At 46.2% G+C, this 21,094-nt stretch overlaps 3 non-coding genes across 3 annotated transcripts; all 3 read left to right on the forward strand.

Annotated features, from left to right (window-relative positions):
- The first annotated feature begins 718 nt into the window (after nt 1–718).
- TRNAA-UGC lies at nt 719–790 on the forward strand. The gene has a single exon. It is a non-coding gene; the product is annotated as a tRNA-Ala (tRNA).
- A 10,951-nt stretch (nt 791–11,741) lies between these two features.
- Nucleotides 11,742–11,813, forward strand: TRNAA-UGC. Its single transcript has one exon. It is a non-coding gene; the product is annotated as a tRNA-Ala (tRNA).
- Nucleotides 11,814–13,482: 1,669 nt separating this feature from the next.
- On the forward strand, nt 13,483–13,554 carry TRNAA-CGC. The gene has a single exon. It is a non-coding gene; the product is annotated as a tRNA-Ala (tRNA).
- The last annotated feature ends 7,540 nt before the right edge of the window (nt 13,555–21,094 follow it).

Raw genomic sequence — 21,094 nt, forward strand, 5'->3', positions numbered from 1 at the left:
GCCCTGATAGCCTAACCACAGAGCACCCATCCTGATAAGAGCGACCCCGTCTGGAACCTTACTCTATATAAAAATTGCCCTAGTAACCCCTAGCCCTAGGCCCCTGACTGCCAGGTGATCACTATATAGATCTATGTGTTTTTGACTCATTATAAAAGTATATTATAAGTATATCGCACCCCTCTGTGTATCACACCTATCGATAGCTCACCTATACTAGTGCTGTAAAGGACATTTGTGGCCCTATTAGCTAGTGTTTGGTGTCCCTAACAGCCTGTCCCTGCTCCACAAAGCAACCTCTCCCTACACTGGCAAAACACTGAATGTAAAATGGCGGCCAGATCAGGTTTATTTATAAGGTAGGGGGTGTGTCCATGTGCTGAAACGTCTCCATTGGCTGTCCTGTACCACCTGATGGATGTGTCATGGGTCAAAGTTCTTCACAATGTAAAAGAATATGGTGGGCGCAAATATCTCCATATGTTCGGCGAATCGTGAACACGCAAAGTTCGGCTGCAAAACAGACCGCTGGACGAACCGCAAGGCCCTCTCTATATATGACCAGTATATAGTTGTTATTAAATGTCTTTCATATGGAAGTATAATTAGTATTATAAATCCACCAGGACCAGCATAGCTAATATCCCCACGTGGTACCGGCACAATAAGGCCATACGTGTAGAGTGTTCTCTGGGCCCACGTGTGCAGCTTGCGTCCAGGGGATGTAGCTCAGTGGTAGAGCGCATGCTTTGCATGTATGAGGCCCCGGGTTCAATCCCCGGCATCTCCAAATTTTGGGTAAAATACAAATTTGACTGATAATGACGAATTTAGGGTACTTTTACACTTGCGGCAGAGTGATCCCGCAGGCAGTTCCGCTGCCGGATCCGTCAAAAAGTAATGTAACTGATGGCATTTGTAAGACGGTTCCGTCTTACAAATGCATTGAAATGCCAGATCCGTCTTTCCGGTGTCATCCGGAAAAACGGATCCGGCATTTATTTTTCTCACATTTTTTTCGGTCTGTTTATTTCCGTTTTTCTGCACCGCAAATAAATATGACAATATGATATATTTTTTTGCGGTGTGGACAGACCACAGACCCGTTCAAGTTGAATGGGTCCGGCCCGCTGCACGGATGTTGCCCGTGCATTGGAGACCGCAATTGCGATCCCCAATGCACGGAACAGCCGCACAACGGCCGTGTGCATGAGTCCTAATTAACATGGAGGTCTGATGAAAAAAATTTTTTTTTATTATTTCCCCCACTAAAATACCAGTGTTATTATAAATCCACCATGAACAGCATATGGCGGTATTATTATAGCACTGTATAATGGTGTCATGTGGGCTAGGGTTGTCACCATACCAAAATTTTGATTTGATTTTGATACCATTAAAAAATATTGCGATACTCGATACCATCCGATACCACGCAGAAAAAAAAGATACAAAAAAAGCTGCGTGCATTCTGCATTTTATGGAACGTCCGGCCCATAATAGAAAAGTCCTATCCTATTTTTGGGGGGGACAAGGCGACTAAAAAAATGGCGTATCGCACAGTTTTTTTTAAAGGGGCTCTCCGGACTAACCCTAAATTTGGGGCATAATTCTAAACTATGGAGGGAAGAATGTTGGTCTGGTACTTACCTTCCACAGCGCACCCCTTTCCAAGATTTCGCCTCCCGGTCACGTGACTGCTCCTGTCGGGCTTTCTGGTCTTCCGGCAAGTCTCCGTCTTCTCTTCCTTTCTTGAGCAGGAGACGGATCGTCATGAATGACATCACTGCCTCCTGCAAAAGAAAGATCCGGCCTTTCTTCATTTACCGCGCATGCGCACTATCATTCTGCATTCAGCTAGTGCACATGCGCAGGATTGCCGGCCGCTCTCTGCAGTGTACAGGCTTCTATGTGAAGCCTGTACAGAGTCCTGCACAGCGCGATGTAAGAGCTGTGCAGGAGTGACAGCATGGCGATCATACACAGTGGCTGATTGCTATGCTGTGGATCTCACTGGGGGCACTGACTGTCACCGTGGAACTGTGGATGGCACATAGGGGAACTGGATAGCACTGGGGCACACTGGATGGCACTTGGGGCACACTGGATGGCACATAGGGGAACTGTGGATGGGGCACTGGGTGGCACAGGGTGCACTGTGGATGGCATTGTGGATGGCACCTGGGCCATGGTGGATTTCACTGTTATGGGGCACTCTAGATGTCACTGTTATGGGGGCACTGTGGATGTCACTGGTATGGGAGCACTGTGGATGTCACTGTTATGGGGGCGCTGTGGATGTCACTGTTATGGGGGCACTGTGGATGTCACTGTTATGGGGGCGCTGTGGATGTCACTGTTATGGGGGCACTGTGGATGTCACTGTTATGAGGGCACTGTGGACGTAACTGTAATGGGGGCACTGTGGATGTCACTGTTATGAGGGCACTGTGGACGTAACTGTAATGGGGGCACTGTGGATGTCACTGTTATGGGGCACTGTGGATGCACTGTTATGGGGGGCACTGTGGATGTCACTGTTATGGGGGCACTGTGGATGTCACTGTTATGGGGGCACTGTGGATGTCACTGTTATGGGGGCACTGTGGATGTCACTGTTATGGGGGCACTGTGGATGTCATGTTATGGGGGACTGTGGATGTCACTGTTATGGGGGCACTGTGGATGTCACTGTTATGAGGATCTGTGGATGACGCTGTTATGGGGGCACTGTGGATGTCAACTGTTATGGGGGCACTGTGGATGTCACTGTTATGGGGGCACTGTGGATGTCACTGTTATGGGGGCACTGTGGATGTCACTGGTTTGGGGGCACTGTGGATGTCACTGTTATGGGGGCACTGTGGATGTCACTGTTATGGGGGCACTGTGGTTGTCACTGTTGTTGTCACTGTTATGGGGGCAGTGTGGTTGTCACTGTTATGGGGCGCTGTGGTTGTCACTGTTATGGGGGTAGTGTGGTTGTCACTGTTATGAGGGCACTGTAGATGTCACTGTTATGGGGGCACTGTGGTTGTCACTGTTATGGGGGCACTGTAGATGTCACTGTTATGGGGCACTGTAGATGTCACTGTTATGGGGGCACTGTAGATGTCACTGTTATGGAGGCACTGTAGATGTGACTGTTATGGGGGCACTGTGGTTGTCACTGTTATGGGGGCACTGTGGATGTCACTGTTATGGGGCAGTGTGGTTGTCACTGTTATGGGGGCACTGTGGATGTCACTGTTATGGGGCAGCTGTGGTGTCACTGTTATGGGCATGTGGTTGCACTGTTAGGGGGCACTGTGGATGTCACTGTTATGGGGGCACTGTGGATGTCACTGTTATGGAGGTGCCTGTGGATGTCACTGTTATGGGGGCACTGTTGATGTCACTGTTATGGGGGCACTGTGGATGTCACTGTTATGGGGGCACTGTGGATGTCACTGTTATGGGGGCACTGTGGATGTCACTGGTATGGGGCACTGTGGATGTCACTGGTATGGGGGCACTGTGGATGTCACTGGTATGGGGCACTGTGGATGTCACTGGTATGGGGACACTGTGGATGTCACTGTTATGGGGCACTGTGGATGTCACTGTTATGGGGCACTGTGGAGGTCACTGTTATGGGGGCACTGTGGAGGTCACTGTTATGGGGGCACTGTGGAGGTCACTGTTATGGGGGCACTGTGGATGTCACTGTTATGGGGGCGCTGTGGATGCACTGTTATGGGGGCACTGTGGTTGTCACTGTTATGGGGACACTGTGGATGTCACTGTTATGGGGGCACTGTGGTTGTCACTGTTATGGGGACACTGTGGATGTCACTGTTATGGGGGCTCTGTGGATGTCACTGTTATGGGGGCACTGTGGATGTCACTGTTATGGGAGGCACTGTGGATGTCACTGTTATGGGGGCACTGTGGTTGTCACTGTTATGGAGACACTGTGGATGTCACTGTTATGGAGGCACTGTGGATGTCACTGTTATGGGAGCACTGTGGATGTCACTGTTATGGGGGCGCTGTGGATGTCACTGTTATGGGGGCACTGTGGTTGTAACTGTTATGGGGACACTGTGGATGTCACTGTTATGGGAGCACTGTGGATGTCACTGTTATGGGGGCACTGTGGAGGTCACTGTTATGGGGGCACTGTGGTTGTCACTGTTATGGGAGCACTGTGGATGTCACTGTTATGGGGGCGCTGTGGATTTCACTGTTATGGGAGGCACTGTGGATGTCACTGTTATGGGAGGCACTGTGGATGTCACTGTTATGAGGGCGCTGTGGATGTCACTGTTATGGGGGCTCTGTGGATGTCACTGTTATGGGAGGCACTGTGGATGTCACTGTTATGGGAGGCACTGTGGATGTCACTGTTATGGGAGGCACTGTGGATGTCACTGTTATGGGGACACTGTGGATGTCACTGTTATGGGGACACTGTGGAGGTCACTGTTATGGGGGCACTGTGGATGTCACTGTTATGGGGGCACTGTGGAGGTCACTGTTATGGGCGCTCAGTATGAGTGATAGGGCTCAGGCACACAACTGTATCCGTTTTGCTGACTGCAGTCGCGGATCCACTAAATAAGGTTACTGTCAGTGTGCAAGTCACATTTTTTTGCAGTCCCATTAAGTTCTATGGGTTTTAGATCTGCATTATTTGGACCAGAATAGGACGTGTTCTATCTGTCACAGAACTGACACACGGATGTGGAAAGCGCATGGACTTCATCAGTGTACTTTCCATATCCATATGTCAGTTCCAGAAAAGATAGAATGTCCTATCCTGGTCCTCAATGGGACTGCAAAAAATGTGGATCGCAAAATGGATACAGTTGTGTGCATAAGGGTCCATTCACACGTTCGTAAGTGTTTTGGGGATCCACAAAACACAGACACCACAGACATTCTGCATTTTGCAGACCGCACATCACCGGCACTTAATAGAAAATAACTATTGTTGTCCGCAATTGCAGACAAGAATAGGACATGTTCTATTTTTTTAGGGAACGGAATTGCGGACCCGGAAGTGCGGATCCGCAATTCCGGATACGGGCAACACATCGTGCTGCCCCATAGAAATGAATGGGTCCGCAATTCCGTTCCGTAAAATGCGGAACGAAATTATGGACGTGTGAATGGACCCTAAGGGTTTATATACACAGCTCAGCAGGCAGGATCATACAAGATGGGATTAGATACACAGCTCAGCAGGCAGGATCATACAAGATGGGATTAGATACACAGCTCAGCAGGCAGGATCATACAAGATGGGATTAGATACACAGCTCAGCAGGCAGGATCATACAAGATGGGATTAGAAATGCTCGTGCATGCCCTCATTATCTCCTGCCTAGACTACTGCAACATCCTCCTTTGTGGCCTCCCATCCAACACTCTCGCACCCAGTGGCGTACTAAGGGGGGGGCGGGCCGCCCCGGGTGCCACTCACAAGGGGGGTGCTGACGCCGGAGTCACCCGCCCCCGGCTCCATCCACTGCGGCGACCGTGCGACGCGACTCGGCGCCAGGCGCCGGCTTCGGTCCAGTGGAAGAAGGATTATTGCGGTGGCAGGCGGCCGCAACATGACGTGACGACGTCACGACGCTGATGCCGCGCCGCCGCCTTCACGGATCAGAAGGATCCTATCCATGATCCATCTATTATACCAGCGCAGCGGTCGGACGGCCGGACGGCGGGGGGCATCATCAAAATAAATGTGAGACACACACAAGTAAAGTTAAGTAAATAATTGTGTAATTAAGGTGGGAGGGAGGGGGTGTAATTAAGGGGGGGGGTTTGTTATTAAGGGGAGAAGAGAGGGTGTAATTAAGGGGGGGGGGTGCAGGATTTGTTCATTTTATTGATGGGGATTTGGAAAAAAATGAACAAATCCTGCACCCCCCCCCCCCCCCCTTAATTACACCCTCTCTTCTCCCCTTAATTACACCCCCTCCCTTAATAACACCCCCCCTTAATTACAACGGAAGGTAAGCGAGTGGATCTCCAGCCTGCCAGCAGCGATCGTTCGCTGGCAGGCTGGAGATGTGATTTTTTTAACCCCTAACAGGTATATTAGACGCTGTTTTGATAACAGCATCTAATATACCTGCTACCTGGTCCTCTGGTCCCTTTTGTTTGGATCGACCACCAGAGGACACAGGCAGCTCAGTAAAGTACAACAAAACACCACTACACTACACCCCCCCCCTGTCACTTATTAACCCCTTTTGAACCACTGATCACCCCTGATCACCCCATATAGACTCCCTGATCACCCCCCTGTCATTGATCACCCCCCTGTAAGGCTCCATTCAGACGTCCGTATGATTTTTACGGATCCACTGATACATGGATCGGATCCGCAAAACACATGCGGACGTCTGAATGGAGCCTTACAGGGGGGTGATCAATGACGGAGGTGATCAGGTAGTCTATATGGGTGATCACCCCTCTGTCATTGATCACCCCCCTGTAAGGCTCCATTCAGATGTCCACATGTGTTTTGCGGATCCGAAAATTTGTAAAAATATTATTGAAAACATTGAAAAAAGTTTGTGCATGTTTTCTTAACTTTCTTGGGGGGGGGGGGGGGGGGGGTGCCAAACAAAGGGTTCGCCCCGGGTGCCAAATGCTCTAGGTACGCCCCTGCTCGCACCCCTCCAATCTATCCTCAACTCTGCTGCCTGACTAATCCACCTCTCACCCTGTTACTCCTCTGCCAATCCCTTCACTGGCTCCCTATTGCCCAGCGAATTCACTTCAAAGTACTAACAAATACATACAAGGCTGTCCATAACCTGCCCCCTCCCTACATCTCTGAGCTACTTTCCCGATACACCCCCACACGCACTCTCCGATCCTCACAAGACCTCCTTCTCTCCTCTCCTCTTATTACCTCTTCGCACAATCGCCTACAAGATTTCTCCCGTGCATCCCCCACACTCTGGAACTCGCTACCCCAACATATCAGACTCTCACCTACAGTGGAATCCTTCAAAAGAAACCTAAAAACCCACCTCTTCAGACAAGCCTACAACCAGTGACCCTGCTGCCTCTATACTGCCATGACCAACTTCACCCGCACCTACTGTGTCCTTCTTTCATACCATGTAGATTGTAAGCCCTGACGGGCAGGGCCCTCTCTCCTTCTCTACCAGTCTGTAACTCATCTTGTTTATGATTAGTGCAATTGTCTGTATTATGTATATCAGGCTGTGTATCAGGCACATGCCTGACAGGAGACAGAGTGATAAGTAGATTCCTGTGGGGGGGCGTGGCCAGCCTGTGCTTCATCTCTGTGCACTGCAGCCAGGCTTGTGTATCAATAAAGTTATGTATTCAACAAAACAAGAAGGGGAGAAAGCAAACAGATCTGCCAGGATAGTCTGATGTCTTCCAGGGGGGAAGGAAAGCTCAGACATGAAAAACAAGTATTGGGGGTTATGTATGAATGATGAGGGGTGTTAGGCACATAGAAAAATAAGTTTGATTTTGGGACCAGACAACCTCTTTAAAGGTACTTTCACACTTGCGGCAGGACGGATCCGACAGGCTGTTCACCATGTCGGATCCGTCCTGCGGCTATTTCGCCGTGCCCGCGGACCGCCGTTCCGTCCCCATTGACTATAATGGGGACGGGGACGGAGCTCCGGCGCAGCACGGCGGTGCACGGAGAAAGGCCGCCGGACTAAAATTACTGCATGTCAGGCTTTTTAGTCCGGCGGCTTTCTCCGTGCACCGCCGTGCTGCGCCGGAGCTCCGCCCCCGTCCCCATTATAGTCAATGGGGACGGAGCGGCGGTCCGCGGGCACGGCGAAATAGCCGCAGGACGGATCCGACATGGTGAACAGCCTGTCGGATCCGTCCTGCCGCAAGTGTGAAACTAGCCTAAGGCGTTCTCCGCATAGGAGATATTTTTTAATATTTTGGGCTTTTTCGGGTGTGGCGATAAGTAATATGTTTATTTTTTATATGTTAAATTGGGAAAGGGGGTGATTTAAACTTAATATTTCGGTGTTTTTATTTTTACTATTAGCCCCCTTAGGGGTTAGAGCCCCTGTCCTATTCACCCTAAAAGACCTCTATCAGGGTGAATAGGACTTTACACTGTCCCTGCTGCTCTGTGCTTTGTGCACACAGCAGCAGGGAGCTGACCATGGCAGCCAGGGCTATATGAAGGTATTATATATCCACCGTTTGGAGGTGTTATTATACATCCACATTATTGTGGTATTATATGTTCATTATGTAGAAGTATTATGTCCATCATATGGAGGTGGTATTATAAATCCACTATGACCAGCATATGGCGGTTTTATTTTAACACTGTATAGTGGTAGAAAATATGTTGTCTGACAGTAGGGGATGTAGCTCAGTGGTAGAGCGCATGCTTTGCATGTATGAGGCCCCGGGTTCAATCCCTGGCATCTCCAAGGTTTTGGATAAAATACTATGGAGAGGCATTATTTTATGTCCACCGTAAAGAGGTGTTAATATATGTTCTCCATAAATCTGTCTTTTACCCCAAAACATGGAGATGTCAGGGATTAAACCCAAGGCCTCATACATGCAAAGCATGCGCTCTACGACCGAGCTTCATCCCTACATACAGGCTGGGGAAATGTCCCTAGTTCTGAGAGAGAAGTCTGTGCATGAATGGCACTATTGTGTCGGTACCATGCTGGGGGTATTTGCCTACGTAACATTTATCATTTTTAGCACCATTAGTAAAATGATTGTTGATGATAATGATTGTGTATCTGGGAAATTTTGCATATGATGAGCACTAGGCGTCAGTCTGTGCAAAAACATACAGAGGTCAGTTTAAGTTTACATCTACAATATGAAGGTATTATACATCCACCTTACTGAGGTATTATTTTTTAACTGTATTATATATACAGTATATATATATAATAAGACTGCACGGTAATCTTGACGCAAAACATTACGCTGCTTAGCGCTGGGTCTCAGGATCGGCAGTGACGTCTGGAGCAGAAGACTGGAGGTAAGTTGATTCATTTTTTTTCTCTGATCTGAGGTCAGACTTATTAACATTGAGGGTCTGAGCTGAGGTCTGATGAAAATAAAAAAAAAATTTATTTCCCCCCTCTAAAACCTGGGTGCGTCTTATAGGGTCAGGGCCGTCTTTAACGTGGGGCAAAAGGGGCAGCTGCCCCGGGCCCAGTTGCTCCTGGGGGGCCCAAGGCAGCTGCCTCTTGAGCCCTGCTAGCCACTGCCCCGGGTGTCAGGCTGTCAGCTACACAGGGGGTGCTGCTATGCCATGCCTGCCGGTGTTCTGCCACTTTTCTACACCCGGACAAAAGTCTATACCCGGAAGTGATGTAGCTGCTTTGGAAGTCATGTGTTCGCGTTGGAATCAGCTGGAGGAGGGGGTGTGCGCGCTGAATGGTACATCATAGCAAAATACCCGCACCACTAACACAATAGTGCCATACATGTAGAGATTTTTCTCTCGAAACTGTCTACCATATAGAGGCACTGTTATATGTTTACCGTATGGAGGAGTTATTATATGTCCTTCATATGGAGGTAGTATTATAACTCCACCATGACCAGCATATGGAGGTATTAACACTGTGTAATGGTACCATGCGGGCATTTTACTAACAGTCGCAAAAATAAGCCTGTAGGATACCAGCGCCATACATGTACGGCGCTGCAGGACAGGTACAGCGCTTTGATCGGGTGGGTGCAGGAGATGGGCCTGCCCCATCAGCAACAGGGGTCTGGCTGTTCCTGACAGCCACGCCTCTGCTGTATACACAGGCGCATTAACCCATTGTATGCCACGGTAAGCGCTGACCACCGCATACGCAGGGTTTGCAGAGTGTGTGGGCTCCTTCGCACTGTGGTGACAGGGATCGGATGGCAGGAACGACAGCCTGATGCCTAACGCAGTCATCGGGGCTTGCCTCCTACGGAAGTGAAAAAATTTGAGAGAAAAAAAAGAAAAACAGACATATTAGGTATCGCCACGTCTGTAACGACCATCTTTATAAATATATAACATGATCCACCCCGCCAGGTGAACACTGTAAAAAATAAAAATAAACTGCCAAAACAGTCATTTTTTGGACACTTTGCCTCATAAGTGTAATACCAAGCGATCAAAAGGTCGTATGTACCCCAAAATGGTACCAATCACACCGTCACCGCAACCTGCAAAAAAAGAAAAAAGAGCCCCTACATAAGAAAATCAACAACACAAAACAAGACTTTCTCTTTTCAAAAATGCTTTTACTGTGTAAAACTTAACAAAAATAAAAAAAATTGACCTATTACCTATCGCTGCGTCCGTAACAACCTGGTCTACAAAAATATATATGCCGTAAAAAAATTAAATTAAGGCTACTTTCACACTAGCGTTCGGTCTGGCACCGTTCAGCCTCCGCTCAGCAGGCGGACACCTGAACGCTGCTTGCAGCGTTCGGGTGTCCGCCTGGCCGTGCGGAGGCGTGCGGATCCGTCCAGACTTACAATGTAAGTCAATGGGGACGGATCCGTTTGAATATGACACAATATGGCTCAATCTTCAAGCGGATCCGTCCCCCATTGACTTTCAATGTAAAAGTCTGTACGGATCCGTTCAGGCTACTTTCACACTTAGAATTTTTTTTACAATATAATGCAGACGGATCCGTTCTGAACGCTAGTGTGAAAGTAGCCTAAAACTGTCACCTTGCCCCAAAAAGTGTAGTATTGAATGATCAAAAAAATCATATGTACCCAGAAACGGTACCAATAAAACCGTCTACCTTTCCCCCCAAAAAATCGGCAGAAAAATAAAAAATATGGCTTTCAGAAAATGGAGACATGATTTCTTTCAAAAATGCTTTATTATGTAAAACTGAAGCATAAAAATATAAAAATAGACATATTTAGTACTGTTGCATCTGTACCGACCTGCTTTATGAACATAATCCATCCTGTCAGGTGAATACCGTAAAAAAAAAAATGAGAATAGCCATTTTTGGTTACCTTTCCTCACAAAAAGCGTACTATTGAGCAATCAAAAATGATATGTACATCAGTGTTCATGTCAGTGATTTCCATCAGTTACTTTAGAGCCAAAACCAGGTGCCGAAACAAAGTTTGTAAAATCAGTTTTGAAGAACTTGAGGGGTCATTTATGGGGGTTTCTACTACGTAAGCCCCACAAAGTGACTTTAACTGAACTGGTCCTTAAAAAGTGGGTTTTGGAAATTTTCTTCAAAGTTTTAAGAATTGCTTCTTAAATTCTAAGCCTTGTAATGTCCTAAAATAGAAAATATCATTTACAAAATGAACCAAACATAAAGTAGACGGAAGGAATGTAAAGTAATAACTATTTTATGAGGTATCACTATCTGCCTTAAAAGCAGAGAAATTCAAATTTTGAAAATTATAAATTTTTCCAGTTTATGGTAAATTTTGATAATTTTTTTATAAATAAAGGTGAAATATATTGACTCAAATTTATCGCTAACATGAAGTATGATGTGTGATTAGAAAACAATCTCAGAATGGCTTTGATAAGTAAAAGTGTTCTAGAGTTATTATTGCCGTATAAAATGACACGTGTCAGATTTGCAAAAATTGGCCTGGAGTTTAAGGTGAAAAACTGCTCGGTACTGAAAGGGTTTATGAATGTTACATAACAATAAAATACCACCACCTGGTACCAACCAAATAGTGCCATGCACGCTGTCAGTCTGTATCTAGGGGATGTAGCTCAGTGGTAGAGCGCATGCTTTGCATGTATGAGGCCCCGGGTTCAATCCCCGGCATCTCCATGTTTTGTATTATATGTTCATTCTGTGGCGGGATTAATGTATGTCCACCATATGGAGGTAGCATTAAAAATCCAGCATATAGATGTATGTTTTATTTTATTGATCATGATGTATATATAATGCGTGTGTGCATTATGTGTATGGATGATGTATATGTAGTGCATGGAGCAACCACCATATGGAGGTATAATTATATTTCCATCATATGGAGGTAGTATTATAAATCCACCATGACCAGCATATTGAAGTATTATTTTAACACTGTATAATGGTATCATGCAGCATTTTACTAGTACCAAAATTGTATGTTTGTTACAGTGCTGCCCATAATTATTCATACCCCTGGCAAATTTTGACGTAAAGTTACTTTTATTCAATCAGCAAGTAATTTTTTAATTGGAAATGACATAGGTGTCTCCCAAAAGATAATAAGACGATGTACAAGAGGCATTATTGTGGGGGAAAAAACATTTCTCAGCTTTTATTTACATTTGAGCAAAAAATACAAGATGTTCCGCACTGTGGAAAATCTCAGAGGATGTGGTCGGAAGCCAAAAGTAACACCTGTGCTGGCCAGGAGGATAGTTAGAGAGGTGAAAGAGAATCCAAGGATCACCACCAAGGCCATCCTGGTGAATCTGGGCTCTGCTGGTGGCAATGTCTCAAGGCAGACAATCCAACGGACACTGCACACTGCTGGGTTCCACTTCTCCAGATAAGGCACATAAAAGCTCGCTTGGCCTTTGCAAAAGCTCATCTGGACAAAGAAGAAGACTTCTGGTCTTCTGTGTTATGGTCAGATGATACAAAAATTTTATTGTTTGGTCAGAATGATGTTTCCTTCATTTGGCGTAAAAAAGGAGAAGCCTTCAACCCAAAGAACACTATCCCCACTGTGAAACATGGTGGTGGGAACCTAATTCTTTGGGGGTGTATTTCAGCCAATGGACCAGAGAACCTAATCACAGTAAACGGCACCATGAAAAAAGAGCAATACATGAGGATTCTCAATGACAACATCAGGCGTCTGCAGAGAAACTTGGCCTTGGGCACCAGTGGACATTTCAGCATGACAATGCCCCAAAACACACAGCAAAAGTGGTGAAGAAATGGTTAGCAGACAACAACATTAACGTTTTGGAGTGGCCCAGCCAGAGTCCAGACTTGAATCCAATTGAGAATCTGTAGCGGGAGCTAAAGATCAGGGTGATGGCAAGAAGACCCTCCAACCTGAAAGATTTGGAGCTCATTGCTAAAGATGAACGGGCAAAAATACCTGTGGAGACATGCAAAAAGCTGGTCTGCAATTATAGGAAGCGTTTGATTGCTGTAATAGCCAATAAAGGCTTTTCTATTGATTATTGAGAAGGGTATGAATAATTTTGGGTTGGACACTTTTTGCTCAAATGTAAATAAAAGCTGAGAAATGTTTCCCCCCACAATAATGCCTCTTGTACATCGTCTTATTATCTTTTGGGAGACACCTATGTCATTTCCCGTCAAAAAATTACTTGCTGGCTGAATAAAAGTAACTTTAAGTCACAATTTGCCTTGGGTATGAATAATTATGGGCAGAACTGTATATAGCAAAATATCCCCATGTGGTACCAGCACAATAAGGCCATACAAGTAGAGTGTTCTCTGGGCCCATGTGTGCAGCTTGTGTCTAGGGGATGTAGCTCAGTGGTAGAGCGCATGCTTCGCATGTATGAGGCCCCGGGTTCAATCCCCGGCATCTCCAAATTTTGGGTAAAATACAAATTTGACTGATAATGACATTTTTCAAAGCAGAAAAATCTAATGCAACCTAAGTGACTGCACTTTATGTAAGGAAAAAATCAATCACCATCTAAATGTCCGTACCATTGTGTATCTGGGAAATTTTGCTTATGATGTGCACTAGAGGTCAGTTCAAGTTTCCATCTACCATATGAAGGTATTATTATTTACTTATCAAGGAGGTCGTGCCCTAAGGCCCCTTTCACACGAGCGAGTTTTCCGCGTGGGTGCAATGCACGACGTGAACGCATAGCACCCGCACTGAATCCTGACCCATTCATTTCAATGGGGCTGTGTACATGAGCGTTTCTTTTCACGCATCAGTTCTGTGTGAAAAACGCAGCATGTTCTATATTCTGCGTTTTTCACGCAGCCCTGGTCCCGTAGAATTCATTTCTATGGGGCTGTTCACATGTGCGGTGATTTTCACGCATCACTTATGCGTTGTTGCGTGAAAATCGCAGCATGCTCTATATTCTGAGTTTTTCACGTAACGCAGGCCCCATAGAAGTGAATAGGGTTGCATGAAAATCGCAAGCATCCGCACGGTTGCTAGGAGACGATCGGGATGGAGACCCGATCATTATTATTTTCCCTTATAACATGGTTATAAGGGAAAAGAATAGCATTCTGAATACAGAATGCATAGTACAATAGCGCTGGAGGGGTTAAAAATAAATAAAAAATAATTTAACTCACCTTAATCCACTTGCTTGCGTAGCCGGCATCTCCTTCTGTCTTCATCTTAGCTCTGTGTAGCAACAAGGACCTTTGGTGACATCACAGTCATCACATGGTCCGTCACATGATCTTTTACCATGGTGATGGATCATGTGATGACCGGAGTGACGTCACCAAAGGTCCTTGTTGCTACACAAAGCTAAGATGAAGACAGAAGGAGATGCCGGCTACGCAAGCAAGTGGATTAAGGTGAGTTAAATTATTTTTTATTTATTTTTAACCCCTCCAGCGCTATTGTACTATGCATTCTGTATTCAGAATGCTATTATTTTCCCTTATAACCATGTTATAAGGGAAAATAATACAATCTACAGAACACCGATCCCAGACCCGAACTTCTGTGAAGAAGTTCGGGTTTGGGTACCAAACATGCCGATTTTTCTAACGCGAGTGCAAAACGCATTACAATGTTTTGCATTCGCGCTGAAAAATCGCGGGTGTTCCCGCAACGCACCCGCACATTTTCCCGCAACGCCCGTGTGAAAGAGGCCTTATCTTGTCTACTTGACTCATACCCTAATCTACAGAGGCTTACCTGGGAGCATTATCCCCGGTCTAAGGCCTCTTGCACATGACCGTATGTATTTTGCGGTCCGCAAAAAACGAATTTGCTAAAAATACGGATGACATCCACATGCATTCCGTATTTGGCGGAACGGAACAGCTGGCCCCTAAAAGAACAGTCCAATCCTTGTCCTTAATGCGGACAATAATAGGACACGTGCTATTTTTTTGCGGAATGAAAGTACGAAAACGGAATTAAAATGAATAGTTCCGTATATGGAACGCAAAAAACGGGCCGTAAACGGGGAAAAAAAACGGTCGTGTGAAAGAGGCCTAAACCAGAGAGCCATTTACCCGTGGTAATCTAGGCCATAGAGTTGGCCAAAAGATCATCTGTTAAACCTCATTCACACATCAGTGTTCGGTCAGTGATTTCCATCAGTGATTTCGAGCCAAAACCAGGTGCAGGTCTAAACACAGAACAGGTGCAGATCTTTCCCTTAGGGCTCATGCACACGACCGTATGCCCTCCGAGACACACGGTCTGTGAGCGGGCCATATATACCGGAGCGCATACATCGTTTGCATGGGAGTGCACAGCATCATATGATCATATCAGTGTGGGACAATACCCCGCAGGCGGCCCGATGCGCACAGTATCATAGTAACCTATGCTCCTACTGGTTTTGGCTTCCAATCACTGATGGAAATCGCTGACGTGTGAATAAGGCTATATGCACATGACCATTGTGTATGTTGCGGTCCGCAAATTGGGGATCCACAAAACACGGATGGCATCCGTGTGCATTCCGCAATTTGCGAAACGGCACGGACAGCCTTTAATATAACTGCCTAGTCTTGTCCACAAACCGCAGACAAGAATGGGACAGGTTATATATTTTTTGCGGACGACGGAACGGAGCAACGGATGCGGACAGCTGTCTGCTTCTTTTGCGGCCCCATTGAAGTGAATGGGTCCGCATCTGAGCCGCCAAAACTGCGGCTCGGATGCGGACCAAAACAACGGCCGTGTGCATGTAGCCTAAGGCTATGACCAACATATGAAGGTATTATTTTAACCCTATGTAGTGGTATTATGTGGACACTTTACTAATGTACTAACAATTAATGAACTTTACATAGAAAAGTACCCCCACGTGGTACCAACACAATATTGCCATACATGTAGATGTTTTTCTATAGGAATTTTTAAAAAACGTTGTTGTAATACTGTACGGAGTTCCCGCTCCGTACAGTATTAGAATGTATTGGCTCTGATGAGCCGAAGTTATTACTTTGCGAAGTCGCACTTGACTTTGTGTAATAACTTCGTGAATTAATTATTACTGTAAAAAACCTTAGTACCGAACTCTGCTTTTGTTCCAAGGTACCACTAGGAACCACACAGTGGTAGAATACATGCTTCACATATACAGCCAGGTCCATAAATATTGGGACATCGACACAATTCTAACATTTTTGGCTCTATACACCACCACAATGGATTTGAAATAAAACAAACAGGATGTGCTTTACCTGCAGACTGTCAGCTTTAATTTGAGGGCATTTACATACAAATCAGGTGAACGGTGTAGGAATTACAACAGTTTGCATATGTGCTTCCCACTTGTTAAGGAACGAAAAGTAATGGGACAATTGGCCAGGTGTGTGTTATTCCTTCATTATCCCAATTACAATGAGCAGATGAAAGGTCCAGAGTTCATGTGCTATTTGCATTTGGAATCTGTTGCTGTCAACTCTCAAGATGAGATCCAAAGAGCTGTCACTCTCAGTGAAGCAAGCCATCATTAGGCCGAAAAAACAAAACAAACCCATCAGAAAGATAACTGAAACATTAGGCGTGGCCAAAACAACTGTTTGGAACATTATTAAAAAGAAGGAACGCACCGGTGAGCTCAGCAACACCAAAAGACTCGGAAGACCACGGAAAACAACTGTGGTGGATGACCGAAGAATTATTTCCCTGGTGATGGAAACACCCTTCACAACAGTTGGACAGATCAAGAACACTCTCCAGGAGGTAGGTGTATGTGTGTCAAAGTCAACAATCAAGAGGAGACTTCACCAGAGTGAATACAGAGGGTTCACCACAAGATGTAAACCATTGGTGAGCGTCAAAACCAGAAAGGCCAGATTAGAGTTTGCCAAACGACATCTACAAAAGGCTTCACAGTTCTGGAACAACATCCAATGGACAGATGAGACCAAGATCAACTTGTACCAGAGTGATGAGAAGAAAAGAGTATGGAGAAGAAAAGGAACTGCTCCTGATCCTAAGCATACCACCTCATCAGTGAAGCATGGTGGTGGTAGTGTCATGGCGTGGGCATGTATGGCTGCCAATGGAACTGGTTCTCTTGTATTTATGGATGATGTGACTGCAGACAAAAGCAGCAGGATGAATTCTGAAGTGTTTCGGGCAATATTATCTGCTCATATTCAGCCAAAGGCTTCAGAACTTATTGGACGGCGCTTCACAGTGCAGATGGACAATGACCCAAAGCATACTGCAAGAGCAGAGGCGTACATAGGAATCACTGGGCCCCGTAGCAAAAATCTGAATTGGGCCCCTTAACCCCGCCCACTACCCACCATGGCCCCTCCCACTTCCTGACTTTGCTCCTCCCATGCCACACCCCCATTAAATAAATTTATACATGACCTACAGAAACTGTTAGGGGTTTCCTGGGGGTGACCTGTCACATGGGATATCTGCTGCAGCCTGCAGGTCTCCTTATTTGGGGTGCCATGTTAGGCTACTTTCACACTTGCGTTCGGGTCTCCGCTTGTGAGTTCTGTTTGAAGGCTCTCACAAGCGGCACCGAACGGATCCGTCCTGCCCTAATGCATTCTGAGTGGATGCGGATCCGCTCAGAATGCATCAGTATGGCTCCGTCTGTCCTCCGCTCAGCAGGCGGACACTTGAACGCTGCTTGCAGCCTGGCCGTGCGGAGGCAAACGGATCCGTCCAGACTTACAATCTAAGTCAATGGGGACGGATCCGTTTGAAGTTGACACAGTGTGGCTCAATTTTCAAACGGATCCGTCCCCCATTGACTTTCAATGTAAAGTCAAAACGGATCCGTTTGCACTATCATGAACAAAAAAAAAAAATGTTGTTTTTTTTTTTGTTCATGTTAATGCAAACGGATCCGTTCTGAACGGATCTAAGCGTTTGCATTATAGGTGCGGATCCGTCTGTGCAGACACCAGACGGATCCGCTCTGAACGCAAGTGTGAAAGTAGCCTTAAAGGGAATCTGTCACTAGCAATTTACCCCCAATTTTTTTTTCATGAATCCATGTTTAACAGAGTACCTGTTTTCCATCTGTCTTGTTCTTTTGATTGTGAGTCTTGTCATGTCTTCAAAAAATCGATTCTTATGATATGTAAATGACGCTGTAAGGAGCCCAGAGGGGCGTTATTCTTTCTCCACTGTGCCCAGGAACGCCCCTCTGAAGTGCCGTGCCCGGCTAAGTTTGAAAACTAATAACGCCTCCAAGTTCATCTAAATCGCCTCCCAGAGGCACGGCTAAGTGCTCAACACCCCCCTCCTCAGTGCCGCGCTCTGCGGCAAACACCCCGATCCTCCTCTCGCCGGCATCCCAAATCCCGCGCAGGCGCAGTGCCGTCAGTCATCTTATCATAGCGCAGGCAATCGCCGGCACTGCGCCTGCGCGGGATTTGGGATGCCAGCGAGAGGAGGATCGGATTTGGGAGGCGATTTAGATGAACTTGGAGGCGTTATTAGTTTTCAAATTTAGCCGGGCACGGCACTTCAGAGGGGCGTTCCTGGGCACAGTGGAGAAAGAATAACGCCCCTCTGGGCTCCTTACAGCGTCATTTACATATCATAAGAATCGATTTTTTGAAGAAATGACAAGACTCACAATCCAAAGAACAAGACAGATGGAAAAAAGGTACTCATGGATCCATGTTTAATAAAGTACCTTTTTTCCATCTGTGTTCTTCTTTTCCATGTCAGTCTTGTCCTTTCTTCTAAAAATCGATTCTTGCTGTAAGCCGGACTGGAGCCCAGAGGGGCGTTTTTCTTTCTCCACGGTGCCCCTCTGATTAGTGCCGTGCCCGCCTAAATATGAAAACTCTAACGCCTCCATCATTTAGCTGAATCGCCTCCCAGAGGCGCGGCTAAGTCCTAGACACCCGCCCCCCTCCTCAGCGCTGCGCTCTGAAACACCCGATCCTCCTCTCGTCGGCGTCCCAAATCCCGCGCAGGCGCAGTGCCGGCTATTGCCTGCGCCTGCGCTCTGATAATACGGCTGAGGGCAACAGCTTCAACATCGTCACTGGGCTCGGCGCATGCCCAGTGACGATGTTGAAGCTGTTGCCCTCAGCCGTATTATCAGAGCGCAGGCGCAGGCAATAGCCGGCACTGCGCCTGCGCGGGATTTGGGACGCCGACGAGAGGAGGATCGGGTGTTTCAGAGCGCAGCGCTGAGGAGGGGGGCGGGTGTCTAGGACTTAGCCGCGCCTCTGGGAGGCGATTCAGCTAAACATGGGGGGGGCCCTGGGGAGAAAAGCAGCCGCATAGCCGGCTGCTGGTCATCAGTGGGCGGGGCCTTATCTGCGCTACGGGCCCCCCAGTGCCGCGGGCCCCATAGCAGCGGCGTGGTCTGCCTCTATGGGCGGTACGCCACTGTGCAAGAGTAACCAAAGAGTTTAAGGAAAAGAAGTGGATTGTTATGCAATGGCCAATGGTCAATCACCTGACCTGAATCCGATTGAGCATTTCACTTGCTTAGGACAAAACTGAAGGGAAAATGCCGCAAGAACAAGCAGGAACTGAAGACAGTTGCAGTAGAGGCCTGGCAGAGCATCACCAGGGATAAAACCCAGCGTCTGGTGATGTCTATGCGTTCCAGACTTCAGGCTGTAATTGAAAATACCCTCAAATTAAAGCTGACAGTCTGCAGTTAAAGCACATCTTGTTTGTTTCATTTCAAATGCATTGTGGTGGTCTATAGAGCCAAAAATGTTAGAATTGTGTTGATGTCCCAATATTTATGGACCTGACTGTATGAGGCCACGTGTTCCATGTCTGGTATCTCCATGATTTGTGATAAAGAACTACAAGAACGTCTATTGTTCAGAGATCCATAAAAGTACAGGAATTCACATGTCACCTGTAAGCAGTCTCCACCATCTGGAAGTATTATTATACGTTCACCATTAAGAGGTATTATCTGACTATGTAGCGTTATTATACATAGAAACATAGAATGTGTCGGCAGATAAGAACCATTTGGCCCATCTAGTCTGCCCAATATACTGAATACTATGGATAGCCCTTGGCCCTATCTTATATGAAGGATGGCCTTATGCCTATCCCATGCATGCTTAAACTCCTCCACTGTATTTTCAGCTGCCACTTCTGCAGGAAGGCTATTCCATGCATCCACTACTCTCTCAGTAAAGTAATACTTCCTGATATTACTTTTAAACCTTTGCCCCTCTAATATAAAACTATGTCCTCTTGTAGCAGTTTTTCTTCTTTTAAATATTCTCTCCTCTTTTACCTTGTTGATTCCCTTTATGTATTTAAACGTTTCTATCATATCCCCTCTGTCTCGTCTTTCTTCCAAGCTATACATGTTAAGGTCCTTTAATCTTTCCTGGTAAGTTTTATCCTGCAATCCATGTACTAGTTTAGTAGCTCTTCTCTGAACTCTCTCTAGAGTATCTATATCCTTCTGGAGATATGGTCTCCAGTACTGCGCACAATACTCCAGATGAGGTCTCACTAGTGCTCTGTAGAGCGGCATGAGCACCTCCCTCTTTCTACTGGTAATTCCTCTCCCTATACACCCAAGCATTCTGCTAGCATTTCCTGCTGCTCTATGACATTGTCTGCCTACCTTTAAGTCTTCTGAAATAATTACTCCTAAATCCCTTTCCTCAGATACTGAGGTTAAGACTGTATCACTGATTTTATATTCTGCTCTTGGGTTTTTACGCCCCAGGTACATTATCTTGCACTTATCAACATTACGTCTTCCATATGGAAGTATTATTATACATCCACCATGAAACTCAGCATATAGTAGGGGGTTTAGCTCAGTGGTAAAGCGCATATTTTCCATATGTGAGGCTCTGGCATTTCTAGCTTTTTGGTAAAATACTAATTTCAGCAGTAATGCAGAATTTTAAAGCAGGAAAATCTAAATGCAACCAAAGTGACTGCATTGTCTGTAAAAAAAAAAAAGAAAAGAAAATAA

The sequence above is a fragment of the Bufo gargarizans genome, chromosome 8 (assembly GCF_014858855.1).
Source record: "Bufo gargarizans isolate SCDJY-AF-19 chromosome 8, ASM1485885v1, whole genome shotgun sequence".
Taxonomy (NCBI): Eukaryota; Metazoa; Chordata; class Amphibia; order Anura; family Bufonidae; genus Bufo; species Bufo gargarizans.